The sequence below is a fragment of the Rutidosis leptorrhynchoides genome, chromosome 8, assembly GCF_046630445.1.
Source record: "Rutidosis leptorrhynchoides isolate AG116_Rl617_1_P2 chromosome 8, CSIRO_AGI_Rlap_v1, whole genome shotgun sequence".
NCBI lineage: Eukaryota > Viridiplantae > Streptophyta > Magnoliopsida > Asterales > Asteraceae > Rutidosis > Rutidosis leptorrhynchoides.
This window is the reverse complement of record NC_092340.1, coordinates 198155860-198181554: the sequence shown is the minus strand read 5'-3', so window position 1 is coordinate 198181554 and position 25695 is coordinate 198155860.

Here is a 25695-nt window from a genome sequence, read left to right as displayed (position 1 = left end):
CATGTGTTTATTTGATTTTAAAAGTCAAGTTAGAAGGATTAACTTTTGTTTGCGAACAAGTTTAGAATTAACTAAACTATGTTCTAGTGATTACAAGTTTAAACCTTCGAATAAGATAGCTTTTTATGTATGAATTGAATGATGTTATGAACATCATTACTACCTTAAGTTCCTTGGATAAACCTACTGGAAAATAGAAAAATAGATCTAGCTTCAACGGATCCTTGGATGGCTCGAAGTTCTTGAAGCAGAATCATGACACGAAAACAAGTTCAAGTAAGATCATCACTTGAAATAAGATTGTTATAGTTATAGAAATTGAACCAAAGTTTGAATATGATTATTACCTTGTATTAGAACGATAACCTACTATAAGAAACAAAGATTTCTTGAGGTTGGATGATCACCTTACAAGATTGGAAGTGAGCTAGCAAACTTGAAAGTATTCTTGATTTTATGTAACTAGAACTTGTAGAATATATGAAGAACACTTAGAACTTGAAGATAGAACTTGAGAGAGATTAATTAGATGAAGAAAATTGAAGAATGAAAGTGTTTGTAGGTGTTTTTGGTCGTTGGTGTATGGATTAGATATAAAGGATATGTAATTTTGTTTTCATGTAAATAAGTCATGAATGATTACTCATATTTTTGTAATTTTATGATATATTTCATGCTAGTTGCCAAATGATGGTTCCCACATGTGTTAGGTGACTCACATGGGCTTCTAAGAGCTAATCATTGGAGTGTATGTACCAATAGTACATACATCTAAAAGCTGTGTATTGTACGAGTACGAATACGGGTGCATACGAGTAGAATTGTTGATGAAACTGAACGAGGATGTAATTATAAGCATTTTTGTTAAGTAGAAGTATTTTGATAAGTGTATTGAAGTCTTTCAAAAGTGTATAAATACATATTAAAACACTACATGTATATACATTTTAACTGAGTCGTTAAGTCATCGTTAGTCGTTACATGTAAGTGTTGTTTTGAAACCTTTAGGTTAACGATCTTGTTAAATGTTGTTAACCCAATGTTTATAATATCAAATGAGATTTTAAATTATTATATTATCATGATATTATCATGTATAAATATCTCTTAATATGATATATATACATTAAATGTCTTTACAACGATAATCGTTACATATATGTCTCGTTTAAAAATCATTAAGTTAGTAGTCTTGTTTTTACATATGTAGTTCATTGTTAATATACTTAATGATATGTTTACTTATCATAGTATCATGTTAACTATATATATATTCATATATATGTCATCATATAGTTTTTACAAGTTTTAACGTTCGTGAATCACCGGTCAACTTGGGTGGTCAATTGTCTATATGAAACATATTTCAATTAATCAAGTCCTAAAAAGTTTGATTGCTTAACATGTTGGAAACATTTAATCATGTAAATATCAATCTCAATTAATATATATATAAACATGGAAAAGTTTGGGTCACTACAGTACCTACCCGTTAAATAAATTTCGTCCCGAAATTTTAAGCTGTTGAAGGTGTTGACGAATCTTCTGGAAATAGATGCGGGTATTTCTTCTTCATCTGATCTTCACGCTCCCAGGTGAACTCGGGTCCTCTACGAGCATTCCATCGAACCTTAACAATTGGTATCTTGTTTTTCTTAAGTCTTTTAACCTCACGATCCATTATTTCGACGGGTTCTTCGATGAATTGAAGTTTTTCGTTGATTTGGATTTCATCTAACGAAATAGTGAGATCTTCTTTAGCAAAACATTTCTTCAAATTCGAGACGTGGAAAGTGTTATGTACAGCCGCGAGTTGTTGAGGTAACTCAAGTCGGTAAGCTACTGGTCCGACACGATCAATAATCTTGAATGGTCCAATATACCTTGGATTTAATTTCCCTCATTTACCAAATCGAACAACGCCTTTCCAAGGTGCAACTTTAAGCATGACCATCTCTCCAATTTCAAATTCTATATCTTTTCTTTTAATGTCAGCGTAGCTCTTTTGTCGACTTTGGGCGGTTTTCAACCGTTGTTGAATTTGGATGATCTTCTCGGTAGTTTCTTGTATAATCTCTGGACCCGTAATCTGTCTATCCCCCACTTCACTCTAACAAATTGGAGACCTGCACTTTCTACCATAAAGTGCTTCAAACGGCGCCATCTCAATGCTTGAATGGTAGCTGTTGTTGTAGGAAAATTCTGCTAACGGTAGATGTCGATCCCAACTGTTTCCGAAATCAATAACACATGCTCGTAGCATGTATTCAAGCGTTTGTATCGTCCTTTCGCTCTGCCCATCAGTTTGTGGATGATAGGCAGTACTCATGTCTAGACGAGTTCCTAATGCTTGTTGTAATGTCTGCCAGAATCTTGAAATAAATCTGCCATCCCTATCAGAGATAATAGAGATTGGTATTCCATGTCTGGAGACGACTTCCTTCAAATACAGTCGTGCTAAATTCTCCATCTTGTCATCTTCTCTTATTGGCAGGAAGTGTGCTGATTTGGTGAGACGATCAACTATTACCCAAATAGTATCAAAACCACTTGCAGTCCTTGGCAATTTAGTGATGAAATTCATGGTAATGTTTTCCCATTTCCATTCCGGGATTTCAGGTTGTTGAAGTAGACCTGATGGTTTCTGATGCTCAGCTTTGACCTTAGAACACGTCAAACATTCTCCTACATATTTAGCAACATCGGCTTTCATACCCGGCCACCAAAAATGTTTTTTGAGATCCTTGTACATCTTCCCCGTTCCAGGATGTATTGAGTATCTGGTTTTATGAGCTTCTCTAAGTACCATTTCTCTCATATCTCCAAATTTTGGTACCCAAATCCTTTCAGCCCTATACCGGGTTCCGTCTTCCCGAATGTTAAGATGCTTCTCTGATCCTTTGGGTATTTCATCCTTTAAATTTCCCTTTTTTAAAACTCCTTGTTGCGCCTCCTTTATTTGAGTAGTAAGGTTATTATGAATCATTATATTCATAGATTTTACTCGAATGGGTTCTCTGTCCTTCCTGCTCAAGGCATCGGCTACCACGTTTGCCTTCCCCGGGTGGTAACGAATCTCAAAGTCGTAATCATTCAATAATTCAATCCACCTACGCTGCCTCATATTCAGTTGTTTCTGATTAAATATGTGTTGAAGACTTTTATGGTCGGTATATATAATACTTTTGACCCCATATAAGTAGTGCCTTCAAGTCTTTAATGCAAAAACAACCGCGCCTAATTCCAAATCATGCGTCGTATAATTTTGTTCGTGAATCTTCAATTGTCTAGACGCATAAGCAATCACCTTCGTTCGTTGCATTAATACACAACCGAGACCTTGCTTTGATGCGTCACAATAAATTACAAAATCATCATTCCCTTCAGGCAATGACAATATAGGTGCCGTAGTTAGCTTTTTCTTCAATAACTGAAACGCTTTCTCTTGTTCATCATTCCATTCAAATTTCTTCCCTTTATGCGTTAATGCAGTCAAGGGTTTTGCTATTCTGGAAAAGTCTTGGATGAACCTTCTGTAGTAACCAGCTAGTCCTAAAAACTGGCGTATGTGTTTTGGAGTTTTCGGGGTTTCCCACTTTTCAACAGTTTCTATCTTTGCCGGATCCACCTTAATACCTTCTTTGTTCACTATGTGACCGAGGAATTGAACTTCTTCCAACCAAAATGCACACTTTGAAAACTTAGCGTACAATTCTTCCTTCCTCAATACTTCTAACACCTTTCTCAAATGTTCACCGTGTTCTTGGTCATTCTTTGAGTAAATAAGTATGTCATCAATGAATACAATGACAAACTTGTCAAGGTATGGTCCACACACTCGGTTCATAAGGTCCATGAACACAGCTGGTGCATTAGTTAAACCAAACGGCATGACCATAAACTCGTAATGACCGTAACGTGTTCTAAAAGCAGTCTTTGGAATATCATCTTCTTTCACCCGCATTTGATGATACCCGGAACGTAAGTCAATCTTTGAATAAACAGACGAGCCTTGTAGTTGATCAAATAAGTCGTCGATTCTCGGTAGTGGGTAGCGGTTCTTGATGGTAAGTTTGTTCAACTCTCGGTAGTCGATACACAACCTGAATGTACCATCTTTCTTCTTGACAAACAAAACAGGAGCTCCCCATGGTGATGTGCTTGGTCGAATGAAACCACGCTCTAAAAGTTCTTGTAATTGGCTTTGCAGTTCTTTCATCTCGCTGGGTGCGAGTCTGTAAGGAGCACGAGCTATTGGTGCAGCTCCTGGTACAAGATCTATTTGAAATTCAACGGATCGATGTGGGGGTAATCCCGGTAATTCTTTCGGAAATACATCGGGAAATTCTTTTGCAATGGGAACATCATTGATGCTCTTTTCTTCAGTTTGTACTTTCTCGACGTGTGCTAGAACAGCATAGCAACCTTTTCTTATTAGTTTTTGTGCCTTCAAATTACTAATAAGATGTAGCTTCGTGTTGCCCTTTTCTCCGTACACCATTAAGGGTTTTCCTTTTTCTCGTATAATGCGAATTGAATTTTTGTAACAAACGATCTCTGCTTTCACTTCTTTCAACCAGTCCATACCGATTATCACATCAAAACTCCCTAACTCTACTGGTATCAAATCAATCTTAAATGTTTCGCTAACCAGTTTAATTTCTCGATTCCGACATATATTATCTGCTGAAATTAATTTACCATTTGCTAATTCGAGTAAAAATTTACTATCCAAAGGCGTCAATGGACAACTTAATTTAGCACAAAAATCTCTACTCATATAGCTTCTATCCGCACCCGAATCAAATAAAACATAAGCAGATTTATTGTCAATAAGAAACGTACCCGTAACAAGCTCCGGGTCTTCCTGTGCCTCTGCCGCATTAATATTGAAAACTCTTCCGCGGCCTTGTCCATTCGTGTTCTCCTGGTTCGGGCAATTTCTAATAATGTGGCCCGGTTTTCCACATTTAAAACAAACTACATTGGCATAACTTGCTCCGACACTACTTGCTCCGCCATTACTCGTTCCGACACCATTTGTTCCTTTCGTTCTATTAACCCCTGGTCCATAGACCTCACACTTCACCGCGCTATGACCATTTCTTTTACACTTGTTGCAAAATTTGGTGCAGAACCCCGAGTGATACTTTTCACACCTTTGGCATAGCTGCTTCTGATTGTTGTTGTTGTTGCGGTTATTATTGTTGTTGGGATGATTGTTGTAGTTGTTGTTGTTGTTGTTGTTGGGCCGTTTGTTGTAGTTGCAATTGATGTTACGATTGTTGGGATAATTATTGCGATTATTGTTGTAATTGCTGTTGTTGTTGTATTGGTGATTCTTATCACCGTTTTCCTCCCACTTTCTTTTGACTTGCTTCACATTGGCCTCTTCAGCAGTCTGTTCTTTAATTCTTTCTTCAATCTGGTTCACTAGTTTATGAGCCATTCTACATGCCTGTTGTATGGAGGCGGGCTCGTGTGAACTTATATCTTCTTGGATTCTTTCTGGTAATCCTTTCACAAACGCGTCGATCTTCTCTTCCTCATCTTCGAATGCTCCCGGACACAATAGGCACAATTCTGTGAATCGTCTTTCGTACGTGGTAATATCAAATCCTTGGGTTCGTAACCCTCTAAGTTCTGTCTTGAGCTTATTGACCTCGGTTCTGGGACGGTACTTCTCGTTCATCAAGTGCTTGAATGCTGACCACGGTAGTGCGTACGCATCGTCTTGTCCCACTTGCTATAGATAGGTATTCCACCATGTTAACGCAGAACCTGTGAAGGTATGCGTAGCGTACTTCACTTTGTCCTCTTTAGTACACTTACTTATGGCAAACACCGATTCGACCTTCTCGGTCCACCGTTTCAATCCGATCGGTCCTTCGGTTCCATAAAATTCCAAAGGTTTGCAGGCAGTGAATTCTTTGTAGGTGCATCCTACACGATTTCCTGTACTGCTAGATCCAAGGTTATTGTTGGTATGTAGCGCAGCCTGTACTGCGGCTATGTTTGAAGTTAGAAAAGTACGGAATTCCTCTTCATTCATATTCACGGTGTGTCGAGTAGTCGGTGCCATTTCCTTCAAAATAGTCAAATGGAACAAGTTAATCATACAGAATATTAAGAGTAGTTAATAGTATTTCGTAGCATAATATGAACTCATTTATAAAAGCTTTTTCTTCATATTAGCGTTTTATAAGTTTAAATTCGGGTAGTACCTACCCGTTAAGTTCATACTTAGTAGCTAATATACAATTCAACTACTACAATTCTATATGAAAAACTGATTATAATAATATTTCGCGTTCAAACTTTTACACAATATTTTACAAACTTACAATACCGCTTATTTTACATATAGCATGAAATATAGCACACAATAAATTTGATACAAGATGGTTGTGAAGATAATTCTAGCTAGTACACAAGTCGTTCAGCAAAGGCAATAAAGACACGTAATTCATACGTCCAGAAACAAGTCATGCATTCTGGTTTTACTAGGATTACTTCCCATCCTTGGTCTTGTGGAACATAACTGTTATGGCCGTTGATAAGATAGCGTGTTGTAACGTCGTCAAAGAGACGAGGGTTACGTAATGTCCAACAGTCCCGTAACAATCTAAACACCTCATTTCTTACCCCAATTACCGATTCCGTCACTTGTGGAAACGTTTTGTTTAATAGTTGTAGCCCGATGTTCTTGTTCTCACTTTGGTGAGAAGCGAACATTACTAATCCGTAAGCATAACATGCTTCTTTATGTTGCATGTTAGCCACTTTTTCTAAATCACGAAGTCCAATATTCGGATATATTGAGTCAAAATAATTTCTTAACCCATTGCGTAAAATAGCATTTGGGTTCCCCGCAATATATGCGTCAAAGTAAACACATCGTAACTTATGGATTTTCCAATGTGATATCCCCCATCTTTCGAACGAAAGCCTTTTATAAACCAAGGCATTCTTGGAACGTTCTTCGAATGTCTTACAAACTGATCTCGCCTTAAATAGTTGTGCCGAAGAATTCTGACCGACTCTAGACAAGATTTCATCAATCATGTCTCCCGGTAGGTCTCTTAAAATATTGGGTTGTCTATCCATTTTGTGTTTTTATACTGTAAAATAGACAAGAGTTAGATTCATAAAAAAATACTTATTAATACAAGCAATTTTTACATATATCATAAAGCATAAGCACACTATATTACATATATTACACCACACGAATACAACTATCTTATTCCGACTCGCTTGTTTCTTCTTCTTCGGTTTTGGTTCGTTTTGCCAAGTTTCTAGGGATATATGATGTTCCCCTAATACGATCCGTCGTTTTCCACATTGGTTTAGAAAAACCAGGTGGTTTAGAGGTTCCCGGGTCATTGTTACAACTTAAGGACTTCGGGGGTTGACGATACATATAAAGTTCATCGGGGTTGGAATTAGATTTCTCTTTTTTTATGCCCTTTCCCTTATTATTTTCTTTTGCCTTTTTAAATTCAGTTGGGGTAATTTCTATAACATCATCGGAATTCTCGTCGGAATCCGATTCATCGGAGAATTGGTAATCCTCCCAATATTTTACTTCCTTGGCGGAAACACCATTGACCATAATTAACCTTGGTCCGTTGGTTGAGGATTTTCTTTTACTTAACCGTTTTATTATTTCCCCCACCGGTTCTATTTCTTCATCCGGTTCCGATTCTTCTTCCGGTTCCGATTCTTCTTCCGGTTCCGACTCTTCTTCCGGTTCCGATTCTTCTTCCGGTTCCGACTCTTCTTCCGGTTCCTCTTCGGGAACTTGTGAATTAGTCCACGAATCATTCCAATTTACATTTGACTCTTCATTATTATTAGGTGAGTCAATGGGACTTGTTCTAGAGGTAGACATCTATCACATAATATCAAACGCGTTAAGAGATTAATATATCACATAATATTCACATGTTAACAATATATAGTTTCCAACAAAATTTGTTAAGCAATCATTTTTCAAGTAAACACGGTCGAAGTCCAGACTCACTAATGCATCCTAACAAATTCGATAAAACACACTAATGCAAAATTCTGGTTCTCTAAGACCAACGCTCGAATACCAACTGAAATGTCCCGTTCTTATTGATTAAAAACGTTCCATATTATTTGATTTCGTTGCGAGGTTTTGACCTCTATATGAGACATTTTTCAAAGACTGCATTCATTTTAAAACAAACCATAACCTTTATTTCATCAATAAAGGTTTAAAAAGCTTTACGTAGATTATCAAATAATGATAATCTAAAATATCCTGTTTACACACGACCATTACATAATGGTTTACAATACAAATATGTTACAACAAAATAAGTTTCTTGAATGCAGTTTTTACACAATATCATACAAGCATGGACTCCAAATCTCGTTCTTATTTAAGTATGCGACAGCGGAAGCTCTTAATAATCACCTGAGAATAAACATGCTTAAAACATCAACAAAAATGTTGGTGAGTTATAGGTTTAACCTATATATATCAAATCATAATAATAGACCACAAGATTTCATATTTCAATACACATCCCATACATAGAGATAAAAATCATTCATATGGTGAACACCTGGTAACCGACATTAACAAGATGCATATATAAGAATATCCCCATCATTCCGGGACACCCTTCGGATATGATATAAATTTCGAAGTACTAAAGCATCCGGTACTTTGGATGGGGTTTGTTAGGCCCAATAGATCTATCTTTAGTATTCGCGTCAATTAGGGTGTCTGTTCCCTAATTCTTAGATTACCAGACTTAATAAAAAGGGGCATATTCGATTTCGATAATTCAACCATAGAATGTAGTTTCACGTACTTGTGTCTATTTTGTAAATTATTTATAAAACCTGCATGTATTCTCATCCCAAAAATATTAGATTTTAAAAGTGGGACTATAACTCACTTTCACAGATTTTTACTTCGTCGGGAAGTAAGACTTGGCCACTGGTTGATTCACGAACCTATAACAATATATACATATATATCAAAGTATGTTCAAAATATATTTACAACACTTTTAATATATTTTGATGTTTTAAGTTTATTAAGTCAGCTGTCCTCGTTAGTAACCTACAACTAGTTGTCCACAGTTAGATGTACAGAAATAAATCGATAAATATTATCTTGAATCAATCCACGACCCAGTGTATACGTATCTCAGTATTGATCACAACTCAAACTATATATATTTTGGAATCAACCTCAACCCTGTATAGCTAACTCCAACATTCACATATAGAGTGTCTATGGTTGTTCTGAAATATATATAGATGTGTCGACATGATAGGTCGAAACATTGTATACGTGTCTATGGTATCTCAAGATTACATAACATACAATACATGTTGATTAAATTATGGTTGGAATAGATTTGTTACCAATTTTCACGTAGCTAAAATGAGAAAAATTATCCAATCTTGTTTTACCCATAACTTCTTCATTTTAAATCAGTTTTGAGTGAATCAAATTGCTATGGTTTCAGATTGAACTCTATTTTATGAATCTAAACAGAAAAAGTATAGGTTTATAGTCGGAAAAATAAGTTACAAGTCGTTTTTGTAAAGGTAGTCATTTCAGTCAAAAGAACGACGTCTAGATGACCATTTTAGAAAACATACTTCCACTTTGAGTTTAACCATAATTTTTGGATATAGTTTCATGTTCATAATAAAAATCATTTTATCAGAATAACAACTTTTAAATCAAAGTTTATCATAGTTTTTAATTAACTAACCCAAAACAGCCCGCGGTGTTACTACGACGGCGTAAATCCGGTTTTACGGTGTTTTTCGTGTTTCCAGGTTTTAAATCATTAAGTTAGCATATCATATAGATATAGAAAATGTGTTGAGTTGATTTTAAAAGTCAAGTTAGAAGGATTAACTTTTGTTTGCGAACAAGTTTAGAATTAACTAAACTATGTTCTAGTGATTACAAGTTTAAACCTTCGAATAAGATAGCTTTTTATGTATAAATCGAATGATGTTATGAACATCATTACTACCTTAAGTTCCTTGGATAAACCTACTGGAAAATAGAAAAATGGATCTAGCTTCAACGGATCCTTGGATGGCTCGAAGTTCTTGAAGCAGAATCATGACACGAAAACAAGTTCAAGTAAGATCATCACTTGAAATAAGATTGTTATAGTTATAGAAATTGAACCAAAGTTTGAATATGATTATTACCTTGTATTAGAATGATAACCTACTGTAAGAAACAAAGATTTCTTGAGGTTGGATGATCACCTTACAAGATTGGAAGTGAGCTAGCAAACTTGAAAGTATTCTTGATTTTATGTAACTAGAACTTGTAGAATATATGAAGAACACTTAGAACTTGAAGATTGAACTTGAGAGAGATTAATTAGATGAAGAAAATTGAAGAATGAAAGTGTTTGTAGGTGTTTTTGGTCATTGGTGTATGGATTAGATATAAAGGATATGTAATTTTGTTTTCATGTAAATAAGTCATGAATGATTACTCATATTTTTGTAATTTTATGAGATATTTCATGCTAGTTGCCAAATGATGGTTCCCACATGTGTTAGGTGACTCACATGGGCTTCTAAGAGCTGATCATTGGAGTGTATGTACCAATAGTACATACATCTAAAAGCTGTGTATTGTACGAGTACGAATACGGGTGCATACGAGTAGAATTGTTGATGAAACTGAACGAGGATGTAATTGTAAGCATTTTTGTTAAGTAGAAGTATTTTGATAAGTGTATTGAAGTCTTTCAAAAGTGTATAAATACATATTAAAACACTACATGTATATACATTTTAACTGAGTCGTTAAGTCATCGTTAGTCGCTACATGTAAGTGTTGTTTTGAAACCTTTAGGTTAATGATCTTGTTAAATGTTGTTAACCCAATGTTTATAATATCAAATGAGATTTTAAATTATTATATTATCATGATATTATCATGTATGAATATCTCTTAATATGATATATATACATTAAATGTCTTTACAACGATAATCGTTACATATATGTCTCGTTTAAAAATCATTAAGTTAGTAGTCTTGTTTTTACATATGTAGTTCATTGTTAATATACTTAATGATATGTTTACTTATCATAGTATCATGTTAACTATATATATATTCATATATATGTCATCATATAGTTTTTACAAGTTTTAACTTTCGTGAATCACCGGTCAACTTGGGTGGTCAATTGTCTATATGAAACATATTTCAATTAATCAAGTCTTAACAAGTTTGATTGCTTAACATGTTGGAAACATTTAATCATGTAAATATCAATCTCAATTAATATATATAAACATGGAAAAGTTTGGGTCACTACACCGGTGGTGTTGTTGAAGCTGGTACGTTTTGCACCATATTTTCCAAGACTAAAACTCGGGCGCAAAGCTCGTTGACTTATTACTCCGGAATGATTGTCGGTAGGAACGAATGAATGAATAAGGTTTAGAATCTGAGTTGTGATATAGTCGTGGCGAGATACTCTGGAAATGAGAGAGAAAATGATGTTTCGAATAGGTTCGCCGGTAAGTGCTTCACGTTCTTCGCCAAAAGGTGAATTCGGTTGGTGGGAGGGATCACCTCCTTCGCATCTCCATTGATTAAGTCGACTACGAACCCATCCCCAATTCATCCAGAATTGATGATGGCTGATTGGTTGATTCATTCCGGTGACGCTGCTTTCGGAGCTTAGGTGAACATCTATGTCAGAATAGCTGTCGGATTCCGGAGAACTTGAACTAGTGGCGAGTTCCATTTCGTACGATTGAGTAAAGGTTTTTTCAGTATGAAATGATTTTCGGATATCGGATGGTATTCTATTTACATAGAATATCTATATATATAGAACAAAAGATTTCGTAGATTACGGAGGAATTTACGGAATATGTCTGGTAAGTCTACAGTAACAGATACGCTAAGATATGAATTTTGTCTATACACTATCGATGCACTAAATGCAGTAAGACGTGTCTAGACTAAGACTGATAAGCAAGTAATTTTCGACACGAATGATAAGCAAAACTTTTGACATGCAGACACGGTCGAAGTCCAGACTCACTAATGCATCCTAACAACTATCAGTTAGACACACTAATGTAAGACCTAGTTCACTAAGACCACTGCTCTGATACCAACTTTAACAACCCATCCTAATCCATCTGGACAAATACATTACATTTGATTACATCGCGAGGTATTTGACCTCTATATGATACATTTTACAAACATTGCATTCGTTTTTAAAAGACAAACTTTCATCACATCGAAAGTTGACGGCATGCATACCATTTCATAATATATCCAACTATAAATGACTTAATATTATTCTTGATGAACTCAACGACTCGAATGCAACGTATTTTGAAATATGCCATGAATGACTCCAAGTAATATCTTTAAAATGAGCAAATGCATAGCGAAAGATTTCTTTCATACCTGAGAATAAACATGCTTTAAAGTGTCAACCAAAAGGTTGGTGAGTTCATTAGTTTATCATAACAATCATTTCCATTAATTTAATAGACCACAAGATTTTCATTTTTCCATAAATATACATCTCATATCCGGCATTTCGCAAACTGCATAGAGATAAAATTCATTCATATAGATTGAACACCTGGTAACCGACGTTAACTTTAATGCATAGAATATCCCTACAGACATCTCGTCTGTATAATAATAATCTCGAAGTACTAAAGCATTCGTACTCCGAATGGGACTTGTCAAGGTCCGTAGATCTATCTTTAGGATTCGTGTCAACTAGGGGCCATTTCTCTAAATTCTTAGGTTGCCAGACTTGAAGGGCGATATTCGATTTAGATAATCCAACCATATAATGTAGTTTCGATTACTTGTGTCTATTTAGTCAAAAATTTATAAAAGCGCATGTATTCTCAGTCCCAACAATATATATTACAAAAGCATTTAAAAAGGGAGTAATGAAACTCACAATACGATATTTTGTAGTAAAAATATGCATACGACGGAACTGAACAATGCAAGGTTGGCCTCGGATTCACGAACCTATATAATTTATATATATATATATATATATATATATATATATATATATATATATATATATATATATATATATATTAATACCTATAATCGTAATTGAACAATTTCATATATTATAACTTATATTATATATATTTAATTTTTGTATATTCATTTATAATAACTAATATTTATATAGTTATATTAATATATATTTGGTTAATATTATAATAAAAATACTTAATTTTTTATATATGAATATCTATATAAAAATGTTAATGTGATTAATACTTACTTATATGTAATATTACTAAAAGTATATTTTTATATACGAAATGTTTATTTGGTAACATAATATCAATAATAGTAATAAGAGTTGTTTTTGATTATAATGATAATACTACTAATAATAATAACTATAAAAATAATGATTTTACAAATAATAATAATACTAATATTTATTTTATTATCTATAATGATAATATTACTATTAATAATAATACTAGTACTTATGATAATAATAAAAATAATAATGATAATAATAATAATAATAATAATAATAATAATAATAATAATAATAATAATAATAATAATAATAATAATAATAATAATAATAATAATAATAATAATAATAATAATAATAATACTAATACTTATGACAATTGAAGATTCACGAGCAAAATTATACGACGCACGATCTCGAACTTGGAGCTGTTGTCTTTGCGCTCAAACTATGGTGACACTATCTGTATGGAACCAAGAGTACTATCTTCACCAATCACAAAAGCCTCCAACACATCTTTGATCAAAAGCAACTGAATATGAAACAGCGTCGATGGATTGAGATGTTGAACGACTATGATTGTGAACTTCGTTACCACCCTGGCAAGGCAAATGTTGTAGCTGATGCCTTGAGCTGAAAGGAGAGAATGGTTCCTCTTCGTGTCCGTGCATTGAACATCACCATTCAGATGAATCTCAATAACCAAATCCGAGTAGCTCAAGATGAGGCTCTCAAGAGGGAGAATATTTCTCATGAGCACTTGAACATTCTCGTTTCTCGATTTGAGGTCAAGGAGACTGGACTCCGATACTTTGCCGGAAGAATTTAGGTAGCTAGTTATGGAGATTTACGAAGCCTTATTCTAGATGAAGCTCATAAGTTAAGGTATTCTATTCATCCAGGAGCTGGTAAGATGTACCACGACCTCAAGGTTCAATATTGGTGGCCAAACCCTAAGAAGGATGTTGCGACTTACGTTGGAAAGTGTTTAACTTGTTCCAAGATTAAAGCCAAACATCAGAAGCCGTCTAGGTTACTTCAACAACCCAAAATCCCGCAATGGAAGTGGGAAGGAATAATGATGGATTTCATCACGAAGCTACCGAAGATAGTAAGAGGTTATGATACCATCTGGGTTATCATTGACCGTCTTACCAAATTTGCACACTTCCTAGCCATGAAGGAAACTGATACGATAGAGAGACTAGCGCAGTTATACATAAAGGAAGTTGTATCTCGACACCGTGTACCCTTATCGATTATTTCAGAACGAGATACCCGTTTTGCTTCAAGATTTTGGCGTTCCTTGCAAGAAGCCTTGGGAACACGTCTCGACATGAGTACCGCATATCACCCGCAGACCGATGGACAGAGCGAGCGCATGATTTAAACCCTGGAGGACATGTTACGTGCGTGTGTTATTGATTTCGGAAAGGTTTGAAGAAGCACTTGCCTTTAGCCGAATTCTCTTACAACAACAGCTATCACGCAAGCATTAAGGCCGCACCTTTTAAAGCATTGTATGGCCGTAAATGTCGTTCTCCTATATGTTGGGCCGAAGTAGGTAAAAAGCAACTCACCGGTCCCGAACTCGTCCATGAAACAACCGAGAAGATTGTCCAAATTCAAGCAAGGCTTAAGACGGCCCGTGATCGTCAAAAGAGTTATGCTGACCTTAAACATGAGGATTGCGTTATGTTGAAAGTTGCACCTTGGAAAGGTGTAATCCATTTCGGAAAGCGTGGGAAGTTGAATCCGCGATATATTGGTCCTTTTGAAGTTTTGGAGCGTGTTGGACCTGTTGCTTACCGTTTGGACCTTCCGACTCAGTTGAGTGCTGTTCACTCCACTTTCCACGTGTTGAATCTGAAGAAATGTCTTGCTGAACTAGAACTTTTCATACCACTTGAAGAGCTTACGATTGATGATAAACTCCGTTTCGTGGAAGAACCTGTCGAAATTATGGACTGTGAGGTCAAAACCTTGAAACGCAACAAGATTCCAATTGTTCGAGTACGATGGAATGCAAAACGAGGACCTAAGTTTACTTGGGAACGAGAGGATCAGATTAAACAGAAATATCCTCACCTCTTCAAAACTCTACCATCTACCTCAGCTTAAAATTTCGGGACAAAATTTTCATTAATAGGTGGGTAATGTAATGACCCGACTTTTTCGACTTGCTTTTGTGCTTTGTGCTTTCTGCGAAACTACGTATTTGTACGTACTGAGCTATATTATACTCTGGGAACTTCCTACATGTTGATTACTTTCGTTTATATATTAAAACGTGCCTTTAAGTACGTAGATTTCTTAACTTGAACCCCGAAAGCCTTTATGACCGTTAGTGTCACTTGAAGTTTAGAACGAACTACGTACTGTGTACACGTTTAACTTTTGTCGTAACCGGAATATTACGACTACGAAATACTAATTGTTATTTTATAATAACAATTACTTGGGTTTTTGGATTCTTAATTATGCTTAGTAATTTACTAGAGCACACTAGTTAATCTTGTTGGACTTTCTACCTTATTGGACTTTAGCCTGTGATGACCCCGGAATTTCTGACCAAATTTAAACTTAATCTTTATATGAATTTTACACGATAAGCAAAGTCTCTAATGTGAAGTCTCAAAAACTTTGAAATGTGTTCATATATTCATTTAACCTTTGACCTGTCACAACGATTAACGAGCAATTGTTGTATATATATATACATACATACATATATACATATATATATATATATATATATATATATATATATATATATATATATATATATATATATATATATATATATATATAAATAAATAATCGTATGTATAATAAATTGAGATAATAAACTACAATTAAATCATTAGGATTAACTATGTAAAAATAATATACAAAATAAATATGGTCTATGTATAATTATTATTAGTTGTAACATATATATAATGTATAAATAATAAATATGTAATTAAAGTTAATATATAATATATTATATAAGTAATGGTACAGATATATAATACAAATATAAATATAGTTTATATAATAATATTGTTACTACTTCCAATATTAATATCAATATGAGTGTTATGAATAATCTATAAATATAAACTTAGTAAATATAGATTGATAATGTATTATTATTATTAATATATTTGTAATTATTAATAATATTAGTATTATTAATATTATTGTTATTAACAATATCATTGCTATACATTTTATGATAATTGATAACATTATCATTAGTAATGTTATTATTATAAATTTTTTTTATTTTAACATTAAGTGTATTATTATTAAAGTTATATTTAATATTAAGATTAATTATAATCTATAAAATAAATAAATATAAGAGATGTATAAATATAGATATATATAAAAATAAATAGATAAATACAAATACATATAAAAATATGCGATATATACAGATAAATACATTAGGAAATCAATATTTTTATTTATTTATTTATTTATTTATTATTATTATTATTATTATTATTACACTTATTTATTTAATAATAATAATTATATTATAAACGTATTTATATCAAAAGGAGAATCATAATCAGTTTCAAGTAGCAATCAATCTGTTTATGATTTTGATTCTGTCCCTAAAACTAGTACAAATCACGAATTTAAAACTTCAGTACCATCCAAAATCAGTTGAGAGTCATTTTCTACTTTTATTTTTTTTTAAACTCTTTTGATGGAATCGAATATTATTGTTGACCGTTAATCTATATTTAACAAGGGATTTGATCACTGTTATGGGTAAAAATCGTTCAGTTCTTACATCATCTTTATCAATTATCAATTTCAACTAACTCAAACCATTGAATTTAAAACAGAATAATAAAACTGCAGCTCATTATGCTCTGTCGTGTTCAGAATTTTGAAAAAGTCGAATTCAAACCTTATTCAATAAGTAAGAATGCAATTTAGTTAGGATTCGTTATTATAAACTATCTGCAAAAGATCTTTCTTCAAATCTTTCTATCAATCTTTAATTTTGGAGTCAAAGTAAATCTTCAAAAAAGTCAAAGACTTTGTTCATAGTAAAATTCGAGATCGTTTTGCTGTTGCAATTAAAATTAGTAATCCATAAAGTTTCTAATAAGGATTATGAATCTTTTTCATGTTGTAACTATAGTTTAAAACATACTAGAATTTCGAAATCGATTTTTAGTTCAAACGTGGGTTCATCAGGCTATTTTTATATTTTTTTATTTTTATTATTTATTTTTGTCTAATTAAACCAAATTAACTAAACAGATATATTACGTTTCAGATACAAAACTTTATGTATAATATTAGATTGGATATAGGATTGATCTTGGGTTGATTTGATATCGGGTATGAAGAAGATAAATGGCAGCTGATAGAAATAGTTTAAATAAAATTCGATAGAAATAATAATCAGAAAAGCAGTCATAGAGGAATGGTCAGGGGGATGTGTCGGGTATCGAGGAGTCTCGGGTTCGAACCCTGGCATGCTCGCTATATTTCTTTTTGGCCGATTTTTGAGGTAGTTCCTTCTTATTATTTATTATTTATTATTATTATTATTATTATTATTATTATTATTATTATTATTATTATTATTATTATTATTATTATTATTATTATTATTATTACTACTACTACTTTTAACTTTATTATTGTTATTATTATTGTTAATACAAATTGTTATTATTATTATCATTATTGTTATTATTAGTGATAAAAATTATTCATATTATTATTATATGTATAAGTAGTATAATCATTATTATTATTATTATCATTATAAGTGTTAATAATATTATTAGTAGTAAACTTATCATTATTCGTATTATTATTATTATTATTATTATTAACATAAATATCATCCTTAACAATGTTATGATTATTATTAGCATTGTTATGATGAATATATTAGATTATTATTATTTTTCATAGATATTAGTATTAATATTTTTTTATGAACAAAATTAACATAAGTAATACTAGATATATTATCACAAGTATTATTATTATGTAATTACTCAAATCAGTATCATGACTTTCATTAACAAGTAAAATTAATATATTTACAAATATTATTATTAATATCATATTATTATCATTAATAGAGTTACTATTAACATCATCACCTTTATTAGTAATATAAAGTATTAATATTATTATTATTTTTACCATTACTAAGATTATGAAAGTATTATTATTATTACTATTTTTAACAAATAAATAATATATATATATATATATATATATATATATATATATATATATATATATATATATATATATATATATATATATATGTGTGTGTGTGTGTGTGTGTGTACGTGTGTGTGTGTGTGTGTGTGTGTATACATATAAGAATATAGTTATTACCTGTAACATAACAAAAATTAATATTTTTATATATAATGAATATAGGTTATTAACATAAAAGTTATGTTACTAATAATAATATATATATTTGTTTGACTACAAGTACATGATTTAATATATATATATATATATATATATATATATATATATATATATATATATATATACGAATAATATAGGTTCGTGAATCCGAGGTCAACCCTGCATTGTTCAGTTATTCAATATCGTCATATGTATTTTTACTACAAAATACAGTATGGTGAGTTTCATTTGCCTTTTTTACCCTTTATATTTTTGGGCTGAGAATACATGCGTAATTTTTATAAATGTTTTACGAAATAGACACAAGTAATCGAAACTACATTATATGGTTGAATGATCAAAGCCGAATATGCCCCTTTTTGTTTGGTAACCTAAGAATTAGTAAACCGATCTACTAATTGACGCGAATCCTAAAGATAGATCTATTGGGCCTAACAAACCCCATCCAAAGTACCGGATGCTTTAGTACTTCGATGTTGTTTTTATCATGTCCGAAGGATTTCCCGGAATGATAGGGGATATTCTTATATGCATCTTGTTAATGTCGGTTACCAGGTGTTCACCATATGAATGATTATTTTTGTCTCTATGCATGAGACGTATATTTATGAGAACTGAAAATGAAAATCTTGTGGTCTATTAAAATGATGGAAAAGAATGTTTATGATAAACTAATGAACTCACCAACCTTTTGGTTGACACTTGAAAGTATGTTTATTCTCAGATATGAAAGAAACCTTCCGCTGTGCATTTGCTCATTTTAGAGATATTACTTGGAGTCATTCATGACATATTTCAAAAGACGTTGCATTTGAGTCGTTGAGTTCATCAAGATTATTATTAAGTCAATTATAGTTGTACATATTATGAAGTGGTATGCATGTCGTCAGTTTTCTATGTAATGGAAGTTTGTCTTTTAAAAACGAATATCATATAGAGGTCAAGTACCTCGCGATTTAATCGACTGTTGTGAATCATTTGTAATCGATATGGACTTCGTCCAGATGGATTAGGACGGGTCCTTTCTGTTGGTATCATAGCGGTTGTTTTTAATGAACCAGGTCATTCATTAGTGTGTCTATCTGATAGTCGTTAGAATGCATTAGTGGGTCTGGACTTCGACCGTTTCTGCATGTCAAAAGTTTTGCTTATCATTTAGTGTCGAAAATTACCTGCTTATCATTCTTAGAGAATCACTTGCTTATCATTCTTAGTCTAGATACATTTTACTGCATTGACTGCATGAATAGTGTATAGACAAAAATTCATATCTTAGCGTATCTGCTACTTCATATCTTAGCGTATCTATTACTGTAACTTTGCCTGACAACTTCTGTAGATTCCTCCGTAACTTATGGGATTTAAGTATTATATATGCATATGTAAATTATGTATTGCAGAGTACTAATCTACATCCTATAATCTAATTCTTATCGAAAATCCTTCATCTGATGGTACGAGATGAATTTCTCAACCAGTTCGAGTCCCTCAGATTTCGATAGCTATTCCGATAGTTATTCCGACAGCTATTCCGACATGGATATTCACCTAAGCTCCGAAAGCGGTGTCACCAGAATGAATCAATCAATCAGCTATACCCAATTCATTTGATGCATTCGTAGTCGACTTAATCAATGGAGACGCGAAGAAGGCGATCCCTTCCACCAGCCGAATTCACCTCTTGACAATGAACCTGAAGCGTTTACCGTCGAACCTGTTCGAGACACCATTTTCTCTCTCATTTCCAGAGTATCTCATCACGATCATATACTATCTCAATTCTAAACCTTATTCATCCGCTCGTTTCGACTGACAATCTGTAGTGACCCGAACTTTTCCATGTTTATATATATATTTAATGAAATTATTATTTACATGATTAAGTGTTTCCAACATGTTAACCAATCAAACTTGTTAAGACTTGATTAATTGAAATAGGTTTCATATAGACAATTGACCACCCAAGTTGACCGGTGATTCACGAACGTTAAAACTTGTAAAAACTATACGATGACATATATATGGTTATATATATAGTTAACATGATTTTATTATAAGTATTTATCTCATTAGGTATTTTAACAATGAGTTATATACATAAAAATGAGACTATTAATTTAAGAAACTCGAAAATGATATATATAACGATTATCGTTATAACAACGTCTTACTAGGTACATATGAATCATATTAAGATATTGATACACTTGGTTAATTATGTTAAATGATAAGTAAATATATTATTAAGTGTATTAACTGTAGTGACCCGAACTTTTCCATGTTTATATATATTAATTGAGATTGATATTTACATGATTAAATGTTTCCAACATGTTAAGCAATCAAACTTGTTAAGACTTGATTAATTGAAATAGGTTTCATATAGACAATTGACCACCCAAGTTGACCGGTGATTCACGAACGTTAAAACTTGTAAAAACTATATGATGACATATATATGGTTTTATATATAGTTAACATGATATTATGATAAGTAAACATATCATTAAGTATATTAACAATGAACTACGTATGTAAAAACAAGACTACTAACTTAATGATTTTGAAACGAGACATATATGTAACGATTATCGTTGTAACGACATTTAATGTATATATATCATATTAAGAGATATTCGTACATCATAATATCATGATAATATAATAATTTAAAATCTCTTTTGATATTATAAACATTGGGTTAACAACATTTAACAAGATCGTTAACCTAAAGGTTTCAAAACAACATTTACATGTAACGACTAACGATGACTTAACGACTCAGTTAAAATGTATATACATGTAGTGTTTTAATATATATTCATACACTTTTGAAAGACTTCAAGACACTTATCAAAATACTTCTACTTAACAAAAATGCTTACAATTACATCCTCGTTCAGTTTCATCAACAATTCTACTCGTATGCACCCGTATTCGTACTCGTACAATACACAGCTTTTAGATGTATGTACTATTGGTATATACACTCCAATGATCAGCTCTTAGCAGCCCATTTGAGTCACCTAACACATGTGGGAACCATCATTTGGCAACTAGCATGAAATATCTCATAAAATTACAAAAATATGAGTAATCATTCATGACTTATTTACATGAAAATAAAATTACATATCCTTTATATCTAATCCATACACCAACGACCAAAAACACCTACAAACACTTTCATTCTTCAATTTTCTTCATCTAGTTGATCTCTCTCAAGTTCTATCTTCAAGTTCTAAGTGTTCTTCATAAATTCCAAAAGTTCTAGTTTCATAAAATCAAGAATACTTTCAAGTTTGCTAGCTCACTTCCAATCTTGTAAGGTGATCATCCAACCTCAAGAAATCTTTGTTTCTTACAGTAGGTTATCATTCTAATACAAGGTAATAATCATATTCAAACTTTGGTTCAATTTCTATAACTATAACAATCTTATTTCAAGTGATGATCTTACTTGAACTTGTTTTCGTGTCATGATTTTGCTTCAAGAACTTCGAGCCATCCAAGAATCCATTGAAGCTAGATCCATTTTTCTCTTTTCCAGTAGGTTTATCCAAGGAACTTAAGGTAGTAATGATGTTCATAACATCATTCGATTCATACATATAAAGCTATCTTATTCGAAGGTTTAAACTTGTAATCACTAGAACATAGTTTAGTTAATTCTAAACTTGTTCGCAAATAAAAGTTAATCCTTCTAACTTGACTTTTAAAATCAACTAAACACATGTTCTATATCTATATGATATGCTAACTTAATGATTTAAAACCTGGAAACACGAAAAACACCGTAAAACCGGATTTACGCCGTCGTAGTAACACCGCGGGCTGTTTTGGGTTAGTTAATTAAAAACTATGATAAACTTTGATTTAAAAGTTGTTATTCTGAGAAAATAATTTTTATTATGAACATGAAACTATATCCAAAAATTATGGTTAAACTCAAAGTGGAAGTATGTTTTCTAAAATGGTCATCTAGACGTTGTTCTTTCGACTGAAATGACTACCTTTACAAAAACGACTTGTAACTTATTTTTCTGACTATAAACCTATACTTTTCTGTTTAGATTCATAAAATAGAGTTCAATATGAAACCATAGCAATTTGATTCACTCAAAACGGATTTAAAATGAAGAAGTTATGGGTAAAACAAGATTGGATAATTTTTCTCATTTTAGCTACGTGAAAATTGGTAACAAATCTATTCCAACCATAACTTAATCAACTTGTATTGTATATTATGTAATCTTGAGATACCATAGACACGTATACAATGTTTCAACCTATCATGTCGATACATCTATATATATTTCGGAACAACCATAGACACTCTATATGTGAATGTTGGAGTTAGCTATACAGGGTTGAGGTTGATTCCAAAATATATATATTTTGAGTTGTGATCAATACTGAGATACGTATACACTGGGTCGTGGATTGATTCAAGATAATATTTATCGATTTATTTCTGTACATCTAACTGTGGACAACTAGTTGTAGGTTACTAACGAGGACAGCTGACTTAATAAACTTAAAACATCAAAATATATTAAAAGTGTTGTAAATATATTTTGAACATACTTTGATATATATGTATATATTGTTATAGGTTCGTGAATCAACCAGTGGCCAAGTCTTACTTCCCGACGAAGTAAAAATCTGTGAAAGTGAGTTATAGTCCCACTTTTAAAATCTAATATTTTTGGGATGAGAATACATGCAGGTTTTATAAATGATTTACAAAATAGACACAAGTACGTGAAACTACATTCTATGGTTGAATTATCGAAATCGAATATGCCCCTTTTTATTAAGTCTGGTAATCTAAGAATTAGGGAACAGACACCCTAATTGACGCGAATCCTAAAGATAGATCTATCGGGCCCAACAAGCCCCATCCAAAGTACCGGATGCTTTAGTACTTCGAAATTTATATCATATCCGAAGGGTGTCCCGGAATGATGGGGATATTCTTATATATGCATCTTGTTAATGTCGGTTACCAGGTGTTCACCATATGAATGATTTTTATCTCTATGTATGGGATGTGTATTGAAATATGAAATCTTGTGGTCTATTATTATGATTTGATATATATAGGTTAAACCTATAACTCACCAACATTTTTGTTGACGTTTTAAGCATGTTTATTCTCAGGTGATTATTAAGAGCTTCCGCTGTCGCATACTTAAATAAGGATGAGATTTGGAGTCCATGCTTGTATGATATTGTGTAAAAACTGCATTCAAGAAACCTATTTTGTTGTAACATATTTGTATTGTAAACCATTATGTAATAGTCGTGTGTAAACAGGATATTTTAGATTATCATTATTTGATAATCTACGTAAAGCTTTTTAAACCTTTATTGATGAAATAAAGGTTATGGTTTGTTTTAAAATGAATGCAGTCTTTGAAAAACGTCTCATATAGAGGTCAAAACCTCGCAACGAAATCAATTAATATGGAACGTTTTTAATCAATAAGAACGGGACATTTCAGTTGGTATCCGAGCGTTGGTCTTAGAGAACCAGAATTTTGCATTAGTGTGTCTTATCGAGTTTGTTAGGATGCATTAGTGAGTCTGGACTTCGACCGTGTTTACTTGAAAAATGATTGCTTAACAAATTTTGTTGGAACCTATATATTTTTAACATGTGAATATTATGTGATATATTAATCTCTTAACGCGTTTGATATTATGTGATAGATGTCTACCTCTAGAACAAGTCCCATTGACTCACCTAATAATAATGAAGAGTCAAATGTAAATTGGAATGATTCGTGGACTGATTCACAAGTTCCCGAAGAGGAACCGGAAGAAGAGTCGGAACCGGAAGAAGAATCGAAACCGGAAGAAGAATCGGAACCGGATGAAGAAATAGAACCGGTGGGGGAAATAATAAAACGGTTAAGTAAAAGAAAATCCTCAACCAACCGACCAAGGTTAATTATGGTCAATGGTGTTTCCGCCAAGGAAGCAAAATATTGGGAGGATTACCAATTCTCCGATGAATCGGATTCCGACGAGAATTCCGGTGATGTTATAGAAATTACCCCGACTGAATTTAAAAAGGCAAAAGAAAATAATAAGGGAAAGGGCATAAAAATAGAAAAATCTAATTCCAACCCCGATGAACTTTATATGTATCGTCAACCCCCGAAGTCCTTAAGTTGTAACAATGACCCGGGAACCTCTAAACCACCAGGTTTTTCTAAACCAATGTGGACAACGACGGCTCGTATTAGGGGAACATCATATATCCCTAGAAACTTGGCAAAACGATCCAAAACAGAAGAAGAAGAAACAAGCGAGTCGGAATAAGATAGTTGTATTCGTGTGGTGTAATATATGTAATATAGTGTGCTTATGCTTTATGATATATGTAAAAATTGCTTCTATTAATAAGTATTTTTTTTATGAATCTAACTCTTGTCTATTTTACAGTATAAAAACACAAAATGGATAGACAACCCAATATTTTAAGAGATCTACCCTGAGACATGATTAATGAAATCTTATCTAGAGTCGGTCAGAATTCTTCGGCACAACTATTTAAGGCGAGATCAGTTTGTAAGACATTCGAAGAACGTTCCAAGAATGCCTTGGTTTATAAAAGGATTTCGTTTGAAAGATGGGGGATATCACATTGGGAAACCCATAAATTACGATGTGTTTACTTTGACGCATATATTGCGGGGAGCCCAAATGCTATTTTACGCAATGGGTTAAAAAATTATTTTGACTCAATATATCCGAATATTGGACTTCGTGATTTAGAAAAAGCGGCTAACATGCAACATAAAGAAGCATGTTATGCTTATGGATTAGTAATGTTCGCTTCTCACCAAAGTGAGAACAAGAACATCGGGCTACAACTATTAAACAAAACGTTCCCACAAGTGACGGAGTCGGTAATTGGGGTAAGAAATGAGGTTTTTAGATTGTTACGGGACTGTT